The 20477-nt window shown below is 45.1% G+C and overlaps 1 long non-coding RNA gene across 3 annotated transcripts; it reads left to right on the top strand.

The window, feature by feature from the left end:
- The first annotated feature begins 4610 nt into the window (after positions 1-4610).
- Positions 4611-6844, top strand: LOC147364080 (uncharacterized). 3 transcript variants are annotated; one of them, XR_015133547.1, is made up of 4 exons: positions 4611-4807; positions 5244-5317; positions 5445-5583; positions 6149-6844. It is a non-coding gene; the product is annotated as an uncharacterized LOC147364080 (long non-coding RNA). The 3 variants fall into 3 exon arrangements; XR_015133548.1 differs by lacking the exons at positions 4611-4807; positions 5244-5317 and adding an exon at positions 4830-4913; XR_015133546.1 differs by lacking the exon at positions 4611-4807 and having other exon boundaries at positions 4835-5317.
- The last annotated feature ends 13633 nt before the right edge of the window (positions 6845-20477 follow it).

Below are 20477 nucleotides of genomic sequence, written 5' to 3'. Positions count from 1 at the left end.
CGATTACATTACTTTATTACATTACATTATCTTATTACATTACTTACAGCTTCCCAAAGAGTTCTATACTCTGCTTCGGCCTCCAGCCTTTAGACACATTTTTCACTCTGCCTGGACTCCTTTTCTTTCTCTTCTTCTCTTGGCCAATTATTATTTGTATTTTAGGTCTCAGTTCAGATATTTCTTTCTCTTTTTTTAATTAATTAATTTTTTTTTTTCAGATATTTCTTCCTCCAAGAAGCCTGATCATCATTTGAGAAACATCTCTGCCTGCAAACCATGTTCCAGGAACCGGTCTCCTCTCTCACCCTTCACACCCAAGAACACCCTCCCTGGCGGATTCCGTTTCCTAACCCCTGAGATCCTCTGGTCCTTTGTTTATGTCTTTGTTAAAGCATTTATCACACTGTAATTGATTTTTGCACTCCTGTCTCCCCTTCTCATAGGCAAGCTCCTTGAGGACAGAGGCTGTGTCTGATTTCTATGCTAGAAATCTGCTTGTCCTTCCAGATCCCCACTCTGCTCTTCTCTACCCTGCTGTGAACCCCAAGAAGCTGATTCATACCGACAACATCAATCAATTGTCCAAGGAGACACACATGCTGACTAAGCAAGACTTGACTGGGAAGGGGCACCCGGGCAGGGAGCAGCAAGGTAAGGGCACCCAGGAGGGTTGCTGTGCCACGTGACTTGCAGTCTCGGGTTTTATGGTGATGTGGTTAGTTTCCAGGTTGTCTCTGGCCAATCACTCTGACTCAGGGACCTTCCTGGTGGTGCACACATTGCTCAGCCAAGACGGATTTTAGAGAGGATTCTGGGAGGTTGGCAGGACATATGGACTGGCATCTCCTTTCTTCTTTTGATCTTCCCCAGATTCTTCCGGTTGGTGGTAGCTTGTTAGTTCCGCATTCCTTACTAGGACCTCCTGTTATAACTCATGCAAGCAGTTACTAACTTGCCTGGCCAGAGAAGGTGGTTTGGGTCAGTGGTTTCCCTAACAGAGGGAAGTGAGGGAGATCAAGGTTTTCTTTCATCAGAGAGATGAGTCCTTCAACCTAAGGTTACACACAGCTCCTGCCAGGTGTTCCTCTCCACAGGGGTCTCTCCTGCTGGATTCTGGAAACGTTCTCTCCTTTTATCCCTTCAGCCCAGGGTTGATAATACCATCCTGATGTTTCTAGTTCCAGGGAACAACAGTATCCCCTGTTTTCCTATACTCTATCCATCTTTGAAAATATTCAGTTCAGTTCAGTTCAGTTGCTCAGTCGTGTCCAACTGTTCACAACCCCGTGGACTGCAGCATGCCAGGCTTCCCTGTCCATCACCAACTCCCAGAGCCTACTCAAACTCATGTCCATTGAGTCAAGGATGCCATCCAACCATCTCATCCCCTGTCATCCCCTTCTCCTCCTGCCTTCAATCTTTCCCAGCATCAGGGTCTTTCCCAATGACTCAGTTCTTCTCATCAGGTGGCCAAAGGATTGGAGTTTCAGCTTGAGCATCAGTCCTTCCAATGAATATTCAGGACTGATTTCCTTTAGGATGGACTGGTTGGATCTCCTTGCAGTCCAAGGGACTCTCAAGAGTCTTTTCCAATACCACATTTCAAAAGCATACATTCTTTATTTTATAGTCTAACTCTCACGTCCATACATGACCACTGGAAAAACCATAGCTTTGACTAGACAGACCTTTGTGAGTCAAGTAATGTCTCTGCTTTTTAATATGCTGTCTAGGTTGGTCATAGCTTTTCTCCCAAGGAACAAGGGTCTTTTAATTTCATGGCTGCAGTCACCATCTGCAGTGATTTTGGAGCCCAAAAAATAAAGTCTCTCACTGTTTCCATTGTTTCCCCATCTCTCTATTAACTCTCCTCAAATGACATGACCAATTACCCAATTTAAGTTTGCCAGGACTTGACTAGTTTCCTGTTTGAATCCCTTGCAAAGAATCTAGGACGTAAATGTCAAATGAATGAATGAGTAAGTGAATGATTCAGTGAAGAAAACAACCTAAAACATTGACTAGCTCGGCTTAATCAACCTCCAACTCACCTCTGTTTCATAAGGAGAACGGTGTGGAAATCCCAGTTTAGAATTTGGAACTAAAGTGAGAAAGTTTTAGGGTTGGCAAATAAGGAAATATGGGGGCCTTTTGGCAGGAGGTGCAGTGGGTAATTGGTAAGGGGCTGTTGGGCAGATAGATGGGCTTTTACAAGCAGCCCCCAAGTTCTTTTGCAGTGTTTTCAGAGGGTTAGGTACATCCCCGCTGTGAGCCCCCAAGGGAAGTCCAGGTCCTGAGGTGGCTTTGTCCCAGGCAGTGCCTATCGGTGGAAAGGGCTCTCAAGCCTTCTTTTCTTCCTCTTGGTCTCACCCCTAGAGAAGTGCTTAGAAAATCACTAGATGCTTCACTTCCTCCATCCTCCCACTCAAATCCAGCAGCCAGAAATTCAAACTCTAGAGGTGTGGGAGGGGAAAGGTCAGCCATGGTCAAATCAGGATAGACTGTACTACTGGGGAGAGTGGGGTTAAGGCCACAGCCTGGGGGCAGGATCTTCCGACGTGATTCATGCACCACACAACACAGAGGTGTCCTCCCACTGTCCCGAGGGCTGTGGCTGAGAGAGACCTCAGTGCTCATCAAACCAGTGGAACCTGGGGCCCAGAAAGGGGAAACAATTGCCCAAGATCACACAGCGGGTTAGTGGCAAAGAGGGGCCAGAACCTAGGTCTCCCAACCAACAGACCTACCATCTCCCTGCTAAATACACCTTGCTGCCTCCTGAGGTCAGGGGATGCCCCCAAGGTGTCAGGTCTCAGTGGGAGGGACAGGTTCACAATAGAAGGGGGGCAGAGCGGCCACAAAGGTCTTACGCTGTGTGACTTGGGGAAGGGAATTAGCACTGACCGAGGCCTGGCTACACCCCAAGCCCTGTGCAGGGGGCTGTCAGGGTTAAGAGCACTGGCTCTGGGCTCAAACAAATATGGATCTGAATTATGTGTGACCCTGGATAGATGAGTCAACTTCTCTAAGCCTCAAGTTCCTCTTCTGTAAAATGAAGATGAAAAGAATACCTCATAGGATTTGGGGGAGGATGAAACAAAATAATCCCCATTAAGCACTTAGCACATTTGAAAACTGACACCGATTAAGCCAGCATGCAATATATGTTGGCCATTATTTTCATCTACAACAGTTGTCACTCCAACCTCTAAGGGAGGGAGGACGTAGGATCACAAAAGATGTGACTTGCTCAAATTTATGTATCCATTTATATCTGTTAAGTTCCTACCAAGAGCCAGACACTGTTCCAAATACTGGGGGTGAAGCAATAAACAAAGCTGATGAAAATCCCTGCCCTCATGGAGCTTCTGTTGTAGTTGGGGAAGACAGACAATAAGAAATAGAGTTGAATTGTATAATATGCCAGAGGGTGGTGATAAATGCTGTGGGAAAGCACAGCAAAGAAGGGGATGGAATGAAGGCATGGAAGACTGCAATTTTATTTTAATTTGATTATTATTTTTTAATTGAAGTATAGTTGCTTTACAATGTCGTGTTAATTTCTGCTACACAGCAAAGTGAATCCGCCACATGTATTCATATATCCCCTCTTCCTTGGAGTTCCTTCCCCTTTAGGTCAGCACAGAGCATTGTGTAGAGTTCCGTGTGCTGTACGAGGACTGCAGTTTTAAGTGAGTGAGTGAAGTCGCTCAGTCGTGTCCGACTCTTCGCGGCCCCATGGACTGTAGCCTACCAGGATCCTCCGTCCATGGGATTTTCCAGACAAGAGTACTGGAGTGGGTTGCCATTTCCTTCTCCAGGGGATCTTCCCAACCCAGGGATCGAACCCGGGTCTCCTGCATTGCAGGCAGATGCTTTACCCTCTAAGCTACTCTTACAACTTTTAAGTGATCATGTTTTAAAGTGATCATGAAAGGCTTCCACCTGATCACGCTGATCAAAGGCTTGAAGGAGGCAGGGGTGTAGTCATGTGGGTCTCTAGGGGAAAAGCATCCCAGAGAAAGGAAAGCACACGTGCAAAGGCCCTGAGACAGGCAGCAATGATTAGGAGGATGACCCAGAGGCTAATGCTCTGAAACAGCCTTAGAAAAATATTGTCAACTATGGTTCTGGAAGCTTGGGTTTGAACCCAGAACTAATTGCCAAACCCATGCTCACAAACATGCTCCGCCCTGCTCGGCCGCAACACAGGCTCCCTCGATTATCAGCTGCTGTGATTGTGGGGTGGGGGGAGAGTTGATTCTGTTCTTCCTATGGTTCAAAGTCCGATACCAGGAAGGGTGTGAAGAATTTCACTTGAAAATATGTGTAATATCTCTATCTTCAGAACCCCAAACCAGAATATAAATTCCGGGAAGTATAAATACAGAATATTTGAAATCAGGACATCCAGGACATGATCATCATAAACAAGCAAAAATGCTTTTCAGTCCTGGAGATCCTCAGCTATTTCTCCTTTATCCACTCCTAATAAGGAGCACCTGAGAAACTTCTTTACTTGACCCGAGGAAGGAGAAACTGGGGAAAGGGGAAACTTCCCAATACTCTGTCTGCTGTGGTAGCAGCAAGGTCCAAGTAGAAAGCACACAGAAAGGGTGGCCAGGAGCCCCAGAGACCCAGGCCTGATTTCTGATCCCTCTCAAGATCTTCTGCATTGCCTCCCTTTTCATCCTCTAGGAAGAAGCCCTCCATTGGCCCCTGACCCCCACACCTGAGGGTATTGCCAGGAAGGATCAAAGAGAACCTCTTGAAAAGGCTGGTTCCCATTCCAGATAATTGCCAGGTAAACACGCAGTGTCTTTATGATGTAATGGGCCTGTGCTGGCAGAGCTGAAATTGCTCACTTTGGGGAGGGGCAGGAACTCTTCCAGGCCATTACGTTCCACTAAGTAAGTTGCCTTTGCCAAGGTGAAATGGTTCCCTTGTTCCCTCGTGACTTGAAAACTGAACTATCATCTACCGTTTCATAAAGCATTTCAGTGCCCTGGGCCATGACCTTCCTCTTCCCTCTCCATGAAACATCTGCAGCAGGGCTGCCATACTTCAGGCCAAAAGACTGGGAGAACAGCAGTATCTCAGGAGGGTGGGAGTTCATGCCAAAGGAGGCTGGGGCGAGGGGAGGGTGAAGAAGAGATGATCTGGAGCTACAGGAGGGGCCTCAGGGTTCAGACAGAGAGGACCCTGGCCCTGGCTCCAGTCTGGGCATTTCTTGATTCCAGCCATCCACTGAATCACCTACAGGAAGTCAGCTCACAATTCTGGCCCTCGGATTTCTCATATACAAAGTGAGAAGGTAATTGCCAAGTTCATAGTCAGCTCTGAAATGCCATGATGATAATCAGAAGAAGAAACTGCGTGGGGCTTTTGTAATGGCTGGGGTGGCTCGCGGCTGGGCTGTGATCATCCGTCTCTGTTTCCAGTCTGGAAGCCCCCTCAGCTGACATTATCGCTGCAGGACAGACCAAGACCTAGATGAGGTTTTCATCCAGGCGGCAAAAACAAAACAAATGAAGCAGGCTGATCATTTTTATGTGGAGCTTGGAGGCCCAGAGGAAAAAGGTGCGAAGAGGAGAGGGACACACACACTTAGTCCCTGAAATTTTAATATCAGAAGATCATAAGTTGCAAAAACAACCTGGTATCCCAGTTGGTGCCAACAAAACCCTCTTGCTTAATTACATGCCCAGAGCACTACAATTTAAAATCCTGGCAACGGTGTTCTATGCAATTAAAAACAAACTAACAAACAGTCCTTCCTTGCACCCTAGTATTTCCTTAGTTTGTTCCTGCTGTTCTCCCACGTCCCTGGTAACACTTAATGCTTTTCACCAAACAGCCTCCCTGCCCTGTTCCTCCAGTGCCCACCCATCACTCTCTGACTTTAGACAAAAGACCTGTGCTCAGCTATGGTTTACTGCCATAAACAGTAGTTTTGTTTACTCCCAGCCCCAGCTGCCAGGTCACTGTGTTTCCATTTTTTCCTCATTAAGGAACAAGATCTTTGGACTGAGTTGAGGATGCTGAGTAGATTTTGCATTATCACTGGTTTTGAAAGTGAGGCTTGAGCATCCAGCTTTGATTAGCCTCCATTCATTAAGCAGCTCTGTTTTTTCTGCCTTTCCAGGTTTTTGAGCATAAATCTTGAGTGCTAAAGAGATGCTGTCCATCAGCCAGAATCAAAGGGGACAAAGAACTCTGAACCCAGAACACACAGTTCCAGACATCATCCCAACCAAATGTTAACCCCAACTACATATTCTCGTGAGAGCTATGAACCAGCAGCTATTGGGATGGGCTTGAAACTTAACATTTCCCCAACCTCCCCACCCCCTCCTATCCCAGCCAATGCTTCCACTTCACCAGGGAGCAAAGCAAGCCCCATGGAGCTACCCTTAGTGATGGAATGTCCACATCAAGTCCATCAGTAGGACCTGGTGTTCTCCTTTTCTTCACCTAAGGTTAGTTCGTTAGTTAGTTCAGTTGCTCAGTCATGTCCGACTCTTTGCAATCTTCCCTGTCCATCACCAACTCCCAGAGTTCACTCGAACTCATGTCCATCAAGTCAGTGATGCCATCCAAACATCTCATCCTCTGTCGTCTCCTTCTCCTCCTGCCCTCAATCTTTCCCAGCACCAGGGTCTTTTCCAATGAGTCAGTTCTTCACATCAGGTGGTCAAAGTATTGGAGTTTCAGCTTCAGCATCAGTCCTTCCAATGCATATTCAGGACTGATTTCCTTTAGGATGGACTGGTTGGATCTCCTTGCAGTCCAAGGGACTCTCAAGAGTCTTCTCCAACACCACAGTTCAAAAGCATCAGTTCTTAGGCACTCAGCTTTCTTTATAGTCCAGCTCTCACATCCATACATGACCACTGGAAAAACCATAGCTTTGACTAGACAGACGTTTGTGGTGGGCCAAGTAATGTCTCTGCTTTCTAATATGCTGTCTAGGTTGGTCATAGCTTTTCTCCCAAGGAGCAAGGGTCTTTTAATTTCATGGCTGCAGTCACCACCTGCAGTGATTTTGGAGCCCCCCCCAAAATAAAGTCTCTCATTGTTTCCATTGTTTCCCCATCTATTTACCATGAAGTGATGGGACTGGATGCCATGATCTTAGTTTTCTGAATGTTGAATTTTAAGCCAACTTTTTTACTCTCCTCTTTCACTTTCATCAAGAGGCACCTAAGGTGCCACGGCCTAGTCTAGGCTGCCATCCTTTCCTGGGTGTTGGGCAGACAACTTCTACAACAGCCTCTGTTGACAGCCAGAGGCTGTCTCTGCTACCCTAGTTAATCCACCCTTCACTCCACAGCCTAAAGAAGCTTTTCAAAATTCAGAGTAGATGATGTCACCCATGATTGAAAACAATGATTTCTTTCTACTTAGAATGAAATACAAATGCTTTACTGTGGCCTCAAAGACCCCCAGTGCAGTCCTCTTTTGATGGGTTCCTCATCTTTCAGATCTTGGCTGCAATCAGCAGCTCTCAATCAGGGACAATTTTGGTCCTGAGGGACATTTAATAATGTCTGGAGTCATGTGTTTTTTTGTTCTTACAAATGGGGCTGGAAGGTGCAGCTATTGGCATCTAGTGGGTAGAGGCCAGCGATGCTGCCGAACATTCTACAGCACGCAAGATAGTCACCAAAACAAAGAAATGTCTGGCCTAAATGTCAGTGGTGCTGAGGCTGAGAGATGTTGGCTGAAATTCCTTTCCTCAGAGAGGCCTGCCCTGACTGTCCTTATCTCAGGCTGGTTCCAACCCCATTGTCCTTCACATCACTAACCACAGTCTGTCAGTGCGTTTTTGTTGTTTACATACTCAGATGCTCCTCCAGGTTAGAGACCAAGTATGTCTTGTCCAGCTTTGTTGCTGGATAGGACGTCTCACTTAGTAGATGCTCAATAAATATTCATGGAAAAAGAAGGACAGGAAGGAAAAAGGAAAGAAGAAAGGGCAACCAAGATTAAACAGCATCTCTTCCTACTGTTTCTGAGCCTCTTGTATTGTCATGCCCACCTTCATCTTTATGTAGAAAATCTGCCAGTCAACTTGACCAATTGCACTAATGGTTTCCTAGAGAATAAGCTTAGTGGATTTTGAAACATTTTTAAAAGTCTATGCTGGGTAGTGGCGCGAAGATATGTAGATTTCTTCAGTATTGACTTGTGTTTTTTCAAATAAGCCCACCTAAGGGTAGGAACCACTTCTGTTTCAGGCTCCACTGTAGACCCAGCATGTTGCATAAGGCCTGGCACATGGACGGTAGCTTCCAAATGATGTTTATGAATGAGTGAATGGATGAATAAATTCCAGAGGAGGGGACACATAAACTCCCAACCTAGAGGGTGGGGAGAGCTGATACCACCCTGCATCCATTTCTCTAGCAGCTCATAGGCCCATTCAGAGAGCCAGTTCCCAGTTTAGACTCTAGTTCCTTTTCTTGGTGACCTTTAAAAAAGAGCATTGCCAATAAGCACTTCACCTTCTGGAAGAGAATTCTGTCCTTTGTCAGCTATTTCAGACTCCTCCTAAAGGAAAAATATATTTGGCTTGAAGTTTTCCCAATGCTTATTTGTAGTCCATCACACAAAACCCAGACATTTATACTGTTTTGTCATCCAGAAGCCTGCTAATTCTCTCAAAGGTGACCCGCTCTCCACCCCCACCCCAACAACTCCAACTCAGTCACCTCCTCCCCCACTGGGGCTGCCAGGACCTGTGGGAAGGAGCTGCTGGCTGTGAGGTTACTACAATGCACTCCTTACTGGAATGAATCTGCCTACATTTCACTCCTAAACCCCAGAGATTAATGTTATCTTATTAACAACACAAAATGGAAAAAGACTGAGCTCTTTTGGTTTAATCTGCTTAGTTTCCAAGACTTCAGGGAGCTTCTCCAAGGAATGTGCTTGGCTTTTGTTAGAAGTTAAAAAAAAAAAAAAAATCCAATATATTATTTGGCATAAATCTGCCTATTTAATTTAGATTGTGAAAACCCACTGATTAAGTCCTGGGTCTTTCACTTACTTACCTCGGAGTCTACAAATATCAGTGCTGTTAGGAAATCTCATACCTTAAAACTAGTGCGAAGCCCACTTTTACTCTCTCTCTCATTACTCACACACACACAAACACACACAGTCTGCTCTTTATTCTCATCAGCACCATCTGGTGGTCACTCAGATCCTCTGCTGCTGCTGCTAAATTGCTTCAGTCGTGTCCGACTCTCTTTCACTTTCAAATTCTCTAGGACTTCTAAAAATTACTGACGCCCCCAAAGAGTGCCTGTTTATGTATGTGCTTTATATCTACTGTATTCGATAAAACTTAAAAAATTTTTTTAATTGATTCATTTAAAATAACAATAAGCTTGTTAAATTGTAAACACAAATTATCAATGAACATAACCATATTTTTTAAAAATTCTATGAAAAGAGAGTCATTATTTTACACTTTTGCGTGTTTCTAATGTATGGATTAATAAGAGGCAGCCAAACTCTATATCTTCTGCCTTCAGTCTGTTTCAGCACCTTGTTTTGGTTTAAACATATGAAAAAAATCTTGCCTCACACCAATATGTATTTGGAAAAAAGGGGCTTATTTTAATAGCCTTTTCAGATAATCGTGGGTATTCTTCTCTGATACTATATCAAAACTCAACAAGCTATAGTTTCTTAAACGCCAGCTGGAACGTGGAATTTGAAACCACAACCACGAACTTTTTATACTATGCTGTATTAGAATCCATTGGTCTATCTTGAGCTCTGCATGGATTTCTGAACGCTTGATTTGGTAACTTCATTCACTGTCATATGGAACGTCTTGATTCACTGAGTTACACCGAACGTCTAAGTGTTGACAGGTTTCATTATACGACATAAAAGAAATCACACTCATTAACATTGCTACCAATCACATTAGGAAAATCTCCTAAGTGTCAGCAGGCTGTCGAGCTCATGACAGACTCAAGATCTTCCAGAATCCTAATTTTTACTTGAAAGTTTGAATTTTACCATTGGAAACAAATACTGTCAGTTGTTTTCCTTGAAGTAGCAGTCTCACTTTTTTCATTTTCAAGAAAACATCTACCAAATACTCAGGCCTGATTAATTGTAGTTGTCTTGATGATCATTCTCGTGAGTAAAACTGGTGTCCTGTGAAAAAAGAAGAGGAAGCAGCCAGCTCAGCTGGCCACTCAGTCACGTGTATGCCTTCCCTGAGACAAACCTTGTGTGTCTACAGGCAGCAGATACGGCTTTATGCGAACTTCACATGTCATCACACAGAACGCTAAAAAGAGGACTTCACAGTCAGGATGTCATTAAGTTAGTGATGTCCACGGTTTTATCACGGACGTTCTTCTGTGGACCTGACATCCCCATTACTGTGAGTACGTGGTGGTGAAGAATACAGGGAGTTCTGTCCAGTTTGCTATCACTGCCATGACAGGTGCTAAAAGATGCCGGCAATTTTACCCATTACCGTTTAAAGTCAACATTCAAAAAACTAAGATCATCCCGTCCCGTCACTGCCTGGAAGATAGACGGGGAAACAATGGCAACAGTGACAGACTTTATTTTCTTGGGCTCCAAAATCACTGCAGATGGTGACTGCAGCCATGAAAGAAAAGCTATGACAAACCTAGACAGCGTGTTAAAAAGCAGAGACATTACTTTGCCGACAAACGTCCTTCTAGTCAAGCCTATGGTTTTTCCAGTAGTCAAATATGGATGTGAGAATTGGACCATAAAGAGGCTGAGTGCTGAAGAATTGATGTTTTCAAACTGTGGTGCCGGAGAAGACTCTTTAAAATTTTTATTTTATTTTTTTTTTAATTGGAGGGTAATTGCTTTACAGAATTTTGTTATTTTCTGTCAAGCCTCAGCATGAATCAGCCATAGGTATACATATGTCCCCTCCCTCTTGAACCTCCATCCCATCTCCCACCCCATCCCACCCCTCTAGATTGTTACAGAACCTCTGTTTGTGTTCCCTGAGACGTATAGCAAATTCCCATTGGCTGGCTATTTTACATATGGTAATGTAAGTTTCCACGTTACTCTGTCTATACATCTCACTCTCTCCTCCCCTCTCCCCATGTCCATAACACCATGTTCTCTATGTCTGTTTCTCCACTGCTGCCCTGAAAATAAATTCTTCAGTACCATCTTTCTAGATTCTACATATATGCATTAATATACAATATTTATCTTTCTGACTTATTTCACTCTAGGTTCATCCACCTCATTAGAACTGACTCAAATGCATTCCTTTTTATGGCTGAGTAATATTCCATTGTGCATATGTACTGTCAACTACAAATTGGCACTTACCAAGAGCATTACCAACGACCCAGCAACAAAGGCCTTTGCCATCAGCCTCTGCAGAGATTGAACCCCTGCTGCTATAGCTGTTCACCTTCAACAATCCCTGAGGGAGTTCAGGGTGGCGTGAGGCACTCTGTGGGAATCTGGTGGACTGGTCTTTAGATAGCTGGATGTTTTTAGGAGCAGATTTTATGACCTCAATCCTTACATCTCATATCTAGAGAAGCACTAAATCCCTTCATGGTGACATCAGACCCTCATGACTAACAAAAAACCTTTTGTAAAATGAGTGCTTCATGGTATTGAACTCCCCCTTCACCCAAACCTTATATATTGACTTTCCCCCACTGCCGCTTTGGAGCAGTCTCTCAGAGCTGTCTGAGATGCTGCCTCCTGGGCTGCAGTCCTCATTTTGCCCCAAATAAAACTTAACTCACAACTCCCAAGTTGTACATCATTTTTTAGTTGACAATACCACAACTTCTTTATCCATTCATCTGTCGATGGATATCTAGGTTGCTTCCATGTTCTAGCTATTGTAAATAGTGCTGCAGTGAACATTGGGGTACATGTGTCTGTTTCAATTTTGGTTTCCTCAGGGTATATATTGGAGAAGGAAATGGCAACCCACTCCAGTGTTCTTGCCTGGAGAATCCCAGGGACGGAGGAGCCTGGTGGGCTGCTGTCTATGGGATCGCACAGAGTCGGACACGACTAAAGCGACTTAGTAGCAGTAGCAGTAGCAGCAGGGTTTATATGCGTAGGCGTGAGATTGCTGGGTCGTATGGTGGTTTTGTTCTTAGTTTTTTAAGGAATCTCCATACCGTCTTCCATAGTGGCTTTATCAATTTACATTCCCACCAACAGTGCAGATCAGATCAAATCAGTCGCTCAGTCGTGTCCGACTCTTTGCCACCCCATGAATCGAAGCACGCCAGGCCTCCCTGTCCATCACCAACTCCCGGAGTTCACTCAGACTCACGTCCATCGAGTCAGTGATGCCATCCAGCCATCTCATCCTCTGTCATCCCCTCCTTCTCCTGCCTCCAATCCCTCCCAGCATCAGAGTCTTTTCCAATGAGTCAACTCTTCGCATGAGGTGGCCAAAGTACTGGAGTTTCAGCTTTAGCATCATTCCTTCCAAAGAAATCCCAGGGCTGATCTCCTTCAGAATGGACTGGTTGGATCTCCTTGCAGTCCAAGTGACTCTCAAGAGTCTTCTCGAACACCACAGTTCAAAAGCATCAATTCTTCAACGCTCAGCCTTCTTCACAGTCCAACTCTCACATCCATACCTGACCACAGGAAAAACCATAGCCTTGACTAGACGGACCTTTGTTGGCAAAGTAATGTCTCTGCTTTTGAATATGCTATCTAGGTTGGTCATAACTTTCCTTCCAAGGAGTAAGCGTCTTTTAATTTCATGGCTGTAGTCACCATCTGTAGTGATTTTGGAGCCCAGAAAAAATAAAGTCTGACACTGTTTCCACTGTTTCCCCATCTATTTCCCATGAAGTGGTGGGACCGGATGCCATGATCTTCGTTTTCTGAATGTTGAGCTTTAAGCCAACTTTTTCTCTCTCCATTTTCATTTTCATCAAGAGGCTTTTGAGTTCCTCTTCACTTTCTGCCATAAGGGTGGTGTCATCTGCATATCTGAGGTTATTGACATTTCTCCCGGCAATGCGCGAGAGGGTTCCATTTTCTCCACACCCTCTCCAGAATTTATTGTTTGTAGACTTTTTGATGATGGCCATTTGACTGATATGAGGTGATATCTCATTGCAGTTTTGATTTGCATTTTGGAGAAGACTCTTGAGAGTCCCTTGGACTGCAAGGTGATCGAACCAGTCAATCCTAAAGGAAATCAGTCCGGAATAGTCATTGGAAGGAGTGACGCTGAAGCTGAAGCTTCAATCCTTTGGCCACCTGATGCAAAGAGCCCTGATTAGAAAAGGCCCTGATGCTGGGGAAGATTGAAGGCAGGAGGAGAAGGGGACAACAGAGGATGAGATGGTTGGATTGCATCACAGACTCAACGGACATGAGTTTGAGCAAGCTCCAGGAGATGGTGATGGACAGGGAAGCCTGGCGTGCTGCAGTCCAGGGGGTTGCAAAGAATCAGACGTGACTGAGTGACTGAACAACAAAATTAGCAAAAAGGCATGTTCAATATTATTGGGAAAAGTTTTGATCTCAGACCCCTGGAGTCAACGGACCACACTTTGAAAACAATTGCTCCATAGGCTGTGGGAGGAAGGCAGGAGGGACTGTTACGTTCTTTCTCCAGGGGATCTTCCTGATCCAGGGACCGAAATCCAGTCTCCTGCATTGCAGGCAGATTCTTTACCATCTGAAGCCCAACATTATTTGCTCAGAGATGGGGTCAAGGAAAAAAGAAGTCCTGTGCCTAGAACTTATCTCCTAAAACCGTCACCCCAGTGTTATTCTATAAAGTCTCCTGGTGGGTGCGCACATGCTCAGTTGTGTCTGATTCTTTACAACCATGTGGACTGCAGCCAGCCAGCTTCTTCTGTCCACGGGATTCTCCAGGGAGAAATACTGGAGTGGGTTGTCCTGCCTTCCTCCAGGGAATCTGCCTGACCCAGGAGTAGAACCCGAGTCCCTTACATCTCCCGCATTGGCAGGTAGGTTCTTTACCACTAGCACCACTGGGAAGCCCCTTCTTCACTCCAGGGCAGATCAAATAGCTCAAGAGGAACCAGCTGGAGGCACCCAGTCAACAGCCCCACCTCAGCGCCAGGCTAAAATGTATCTTTTCATTTTCTCTCCCAGTTATCACCCAACCTTAATGAGGATGATAAAGAAAAGGTGACAAGAACAAAGAACCCTATGAGGCAGGAATGCTAGATAAGCAGTCTGGGAGAAGATAAAAATTCCCTTCACATAGGCTGCCTGTAATATTGGAATCTCCTTACCTTCACTACCCAGTAACTATTTCAGTCTTACTCATCTTTCAAGTCTCAATTTAGACATCACTTCCCACCTCTCCTTCTCCATATATCCGATTCTTGTGACCCTATGGCCTGTCTGACTCTTTGCAACCCTAAGGACTTCAGCCCTCCAGACTCCTCTGTCCACTGGATTCTCTAGGCAAGAATACTGGAGTGGGTGGCCATTTCCTGCTCCAGGGGATCTTCCCACCCCAGGGATTGAACACACATCTCTTATGTCTCCTGCACTGGCAGGCAGGCTCTTTACCACTAGCGCCACCTGGGAAGCCCCTTCCCCACTAGATGGTAAACTCCAAAATGGGAGAAGTCATTCACTCTCACAGGTTTAAAACACAGATGGAACACGTTTAACACATTGTTTTTTTAAAAAGTGGTTGCCTTTAGATGGGCCTTGCCTCTCATTTGTCACAGTTCCTCACCCCTACCCCTGACTGCATCTTTTTTGTCCTAAGAATGCAGCATTCATTGACCTGCCTGGCCCCGAACAGAATTGAAATCTGCCAGTCATCCTGCAACCCAGATCAGAGGAGGAGATAGATAAGTATTTATCAGAGGGATGAGTTTTCTCTTCAAGTTGGGTAAAGCACAGAACAAGATGGGAGTCAGTGTTTCTTTAACTGCCTGCCTCCCCACTAGCCATGAACCTCAGGACTGGCCTGTCTTTATCTGCAGGAGTCCCACTGTATGCTTCTTCAGTGCATCCTGGAGTATTTGGTGTCACCACAGAGACTGTGAGCTTCTAGGGGCAGAATCCAGCCTCTCTTCCTTTCTTCTGTTTTCCTCTTTCTCTAGCTCAATTCTCCCTTGCCTCCCCAACCCAAATTTGACCACTTAATTAAATTACAGTCAACTTCGACACTTGGGTAGGTAGCAGAGAGTCTGCTTGAAACAGGAGGCAAGGGGGCAGCATACAACCTTTAAGAGAATGACAGAGCCATAGGACATGACAAAAATTGACCAGAGCCAAGTAGGTCCAAGACCTGACTTCCAGTGAACCCTGAATCTCATGCAATACAGTAGCATGGTAAATGCCACACCCAGAGGTACCATGACAGTTGTGAGTCCCACCATAAAAGGTCAAAAAGTGGGCGGTGGCCCAGTTTCTGAAAATCTCCACCTCTTCTCCAAAATAGTTGGGATAATCCTCCCATTCATTAGCCTATGAAATTTCCCACCCTATAAAAATGAACCACCCTGTATTTGGGGGCCTCTCTCCTGAGATGGCCCACCCTCTGTCTGTGGAGTGTGTTTCCACTTTGGCTGCACTCACTCCACACCCTGGGGCTGCTCTTGCCTTTTTTTTTTCTTAAGTATTTGTTGATTCGGCTGCACTGGTTCTCAGCTGCAGCACTCAGGATCTTCAGTCTTGCTTGCGGCATGCGGGGTCTTTAGTTGTAGTGTGCAAACTCTTAGTCGTAGCACGTTCTGCTTCTCTGACCAGAGACAACCTGGGTCCCTGCATTGGGAGTGCAGAGTCTTAACTACTGGACCACCACAAAAGTCCCTGCTCTTGCCTTTGAGATGAACTGTGTTCTGTCTATGGAACTCTAAATAAATCCGCTTCTTGCCTATCACTTTTTCTCTCGTTTGCATAGAGACATCAAGATCCTGTTGTTGTTCACTCAGTCATGTCTGACTCTTTGCAACCCCATGGACTAGAGCACGCCAGGCTTCCCTGTCCTTCACTATCTCCCAGAGTTTGCTCAAACTCAAGTCCATTGATTCGATGATGCTACCCAACCATCTCATCCTCTGTTACTCCCTTCTCTTCCTGCCCAGCATCAGGGTCTTTTCCAATGAGTTGGCTCTTCACATCAGGTGGCCAAAGGATTGAAGCTTCAGCTTCAGCATCAGTCCTTCCAATGAATATTCAGGGTTGTTTTCCTTTAGGACTGATTTGTTTTGAAACCATTTATTTCAGATTGGGACTTGAACCCATGTGGCTGGGACTCAAACCCAACCTAAACCCATGCTACCTGGTTTCAGAACATACTGAAGCTCAGGTTCTTGACGTCTCATCCAAGAAAGAATTCAGTGAGAGAAAAAGTGATAGGTAAGAAATAGATTTATTTAGACGCAGAGAGAAGCACACTCCACAGACTGAGTGTGGGCCATCGCAGAGGGCAAGTGCAGCCTCGGAACATGGTGCAGTTAGTGTTTATAGGCTGGGTAATTTCATATGTTAATGAGTGGGAGAATTATTCCAACTATTTTTGGGAAAGGGTTGTCAACTACAAATTGGCACTTACCAAGAGCATTGCCAATCACTGAACAACAAAGGTGTTTGCCATCTGCCTCTACTGAGATTGAACCCCTGCTGCTATAGCTGTTCACCTTCAACAACCCCTAAGGGAGTCAGGGTGGAGTGAGGCACTCTGCGCTCCAGGGAATCTGGTGGGACAAGTCATTAGATAGCTGGATGTTTTTAGGAGCAGATTTTATGATCTCTATCCTTGCATCTCCTCAAATCTAGAGAAGCACTAAATCCCTTCATGGTGATATCAGACCCTCATGACTAACAAAAAACCTTTTGTAAAATGAGTGCTTCATGGTATTGAACTCCCCCTTCACCCAAACCTTATATATTGACTTTCTCCCACTGTGCTTTGGAGCAGTCTCTCAGAGCTATCTGAGATGCTGTCTCCGGGCTGCAGTCTTCTTTTTGCCCCAAATAAAACTTAACTCATAACTCTCAAGTTGTACATCTTTGTTTAATCTACAAGGTGAAGATTTCCAGGAATTGGGCCACTGTCCACTCCTTGGTCTTTTCACAGTGCCTTGGGACTGTCATATCGCCTCAGTTCAGTTCAGTTCAGTCGCTCAGTCGTGTCCGACTCTGCGACCCCATGAATCGCAGCACGCCAGGCCTCCCTGTTCATCACCAACTCCCGGAGTTTACCCAAACTCATGTCCATAGAGTCAGTGATGCCATCCAGCCGTCTCATCCTCTGTCGTGCCCTTCTCCTCCTGCCCCCAGTCCCTCCCAGCATTAGGGTCTTTTCCAATGAGTCAGCTCTTTGCATGAGGTGGCCAAAGTATTCGTGTTTCAGCTTCAGCATCAGTCCTTCCAATGAACACCCAGGACTGATCTCCTTTAAGATGGACTGGTTGGATCTCCTTGCAGTCCAAGGGACTCTCAAGAATCTTCTCCAACACCATAGTTCAAAAGCATCAATTCTTTGGCACTCAGCTTTCTTCACAGTTCAACTCTCACATCCATACATGACTACTGGAAAAACCATAGCCTTGACTAGATGGACCTTTGTTGGCAAAGTAATGTCTCTGCTTTTGAATATGCTATCTAGGTTGGTCATAACTTTCCTTCCAAGGAGTAAGTGTCTTTGAATTTCATGGCTGCAATCACCATCTGCAGTGATTTTGGAGCCCCAAAAAATAAAGTCTGACACTTTCCACTGTTTCCCCATCCATCTGCCATGAAGTGATGGGACCAGATACCATGATCTTCGTTTTCTGAATGTTGAGCTTTAAGCCAACTTTTTTACTCTCCTCTTTCACCTTCCTCAAGAGGCTTTTTAGTTTCTCTTCACTTTCTGCCATAAGGGTGATGTCATCTGCATATCTGAGGTTATTGATATTTCTCCCAGCAATCTTGATTCCAGCTTGTGCTTCTTCTAGCCCAGCGTTTCTCATGATGTACTCTGCATATAAGTTAAATAAGCAGGGTGACAACATACAGCCTTGAAGTACTCCTTTTCCTATTTGGAACCAGTCTGTTGTTCCATGTCCAGTAACTGTTGCTTCCTGACCTGCATATAGGTTTCTCAAGAGGCAGGTCAGGTGGTCTGGTACTCACATCACTTTCATAATTTTCCACAGTTTATTGTGATCCACACAGTCAAAGGCTTTGGCATAGTCAATAAAGCAGAAATAGATGTTTTTCTGGAACTCTCTTGCTTTTTCCATGATCCAATGGATGTTGGCAATTTGATCTCTGGTTCCTCTGTCTTTTCTAAAACCAGCTTGAACATCTGGAAGTTCACGGTTCACGTAATGCTGAAGCCCGGCTTGGAGAATTTTGAGCATTCCTTTACTAGCGGGTGAGATGAGTGCAATTGTATGGTAGTTTGAGCATTCTTTGGCATTGCCTTTCTTTGGGATTGGAATGAAAACTGACCTTTTCCAGTCCTGTGGCCACTGCTGAGTTTTCCAAATTTGCTGGCATATTGAGTGCAGCACTTTAACAGCATCATCTTTCAGGATTTGAAATAGCTCAACTGGTATTCCATCACCTCCACTAGCTTTGTTCGTAGTGATGCTTTCTAAGGCCCACTTGACTTCACATTCCAGGATGTCTGGCTCTAGGTGAGTGATCACACCATCATCATTATCTGAGTCGTGAAGATCTTTTTTGTACAGTTCTTCTGTGTATTCTTGCCATCTCTTCTTAATATCTTCTGCTTCTGTTAGGTCCATACCATTCCTGTCCTCTATCGAGCCCATCTTAGCATGAAATGTTCCCTTGGTATCTCTAATTTTCTTGAAGAGATCTCTAGTCTTTCCCATTCTGTTGTTTTCCCTCTATTTCTTTGCAATGATCGCTGAGGAAGGCTTTCTTATCTCTCCTTGCTATTCTTTGGAACTCTTGCTATTCATGGCAGCGCTTCTGGGTGTATTATTTAGCTTGTTGATTGAGGATGGAGGTCTTATCAAAGTTGACTTGTCTGCCATCTTGGACCCATTTAATTCTAATCAGTTTATGTTGTGTCCTTGGGCTATGTTATTCTTTCAAAAGTTGTGCCTGGCCCCTTTCCCTCCTGTTACAATTTGATTTCCTTGCTTTCCAAGGGATTCTCAAGAGTCTTCTCCAGCACCACAGTTCAAAAGCATCAATTCTTTGGTGCTTAGCCTTTTCTCACATCCGTACATGACTGCTGGAAAAACCATAGCTTTGACTAGATCGAATTTTGTCAGCAAAGTGATGTTTCTACTTTTTAATATGCTGTCTATGCTTGTCATAGCTTTTCTTCCAAGGAGCAAGCGTCTTTTAATTTCATGGCTGCAGTCACCATCCGCAGAGATTTTGGATCCCAAGAAAATAAAGTCTGTCACTGTTTCCATTTTTTCCCCATCAATTTGCCATGAAGTGATGGGAAGAGATGCCATAATTTTAGTTTTTTGAATATTGGGTTTTAAGCCAAGAACCTGAGCTAATCATTAAGTCCTGAGACCAAGTGTGTGATTGCAATTAGAAGACAGTGGGTTCAAGTCTGAGTTCTGGCCAGGTTGGAGTTCTGGCCCGTGGGTTCAAGTCCTATTTGAGTTGTGTGGTTTCATGCTCATACAAAGGAGAATGGTTTTCCAACAGGAGGTCTCTGTTCCTGGAAGATCAAATCTTATAGGTAGCAGAGAAGGGTAGCATCTTAGGTATGGAGATGGCCTGGGGCAGGGACAGTGTGGTAGGAATTTGGGAAGGAAGATTGGGACCACATGTTGAAGGGCCCTCAAGGCCATGCTAAAGAATGTGAATCTTCTCTTACAGACCTTAGGGTGTAACATGATCAGACCTGTATTTTGTGAGCATATTTGCTAGGGCTGATCCCCCTTACCCCTTACACAAGGAAGTCTCCAGTGCCTGCCATTGAGACTGCCCAAGAGACCCTCCCAGTTGGGTAGCTGCAGTGTGACCAGCCTCTGAGAGTAGGGGCAGGGCAGAGTGCAGAAGCCCACTCTTCACCACCACCACCCCATGCCCCTACCCCAGAACGTGTTCTCCAACTTGAGCTGGTCAGACTAGATTGGGTGGGGACTGGAGGGATCAGAGGATTAGCACATCCCAGCCTTGAATGAAGCACATTCCATCATCAACTGAACAGGGTGTGGTGTACCTTGGCCCAGCCCAGTTCCTTTCATGGAGGGGTGTGTCTATGTGTTGCAAACCTAGGAGTGCATGACAGGCCCATCCATAGCCAGACATTCCTAACCAGCTATGCCCTGTTGAAGGCCTCCATGTACCTTCTCTCTTAGGACTTTCTTCATGTCTTCTCACCAGGTTTTGCTTGCATTTTGCAGGTGGCTCACCAGTCCAGGACCATCTCTCCATTGGGAGGAAATGATGAGGAAAGGGGTAAGGAAGAGAAGAGATACCATTTGGAATGGGAAGCTAGCCCTGGGCTCAGCACCAATTTC

This window comes from Bos grunniens, chromosome 10 (genome assembly GCF_055505025.1).
Source record: "Bos grunniens cultivar Pamir isolate PY7600 chromosome 10, Bosgru_T2T1.0, whole genome shotgun sequence".
Taxonomy (NCBI): Eukaryota; Metazoa; Chordata; class Mammalia; order Artiodactyla; family Bovidae; genus Bos; species Bos grunniens.
This window is presented reverse-complemented; position numbering and strand designations above follow the sequence as displayed.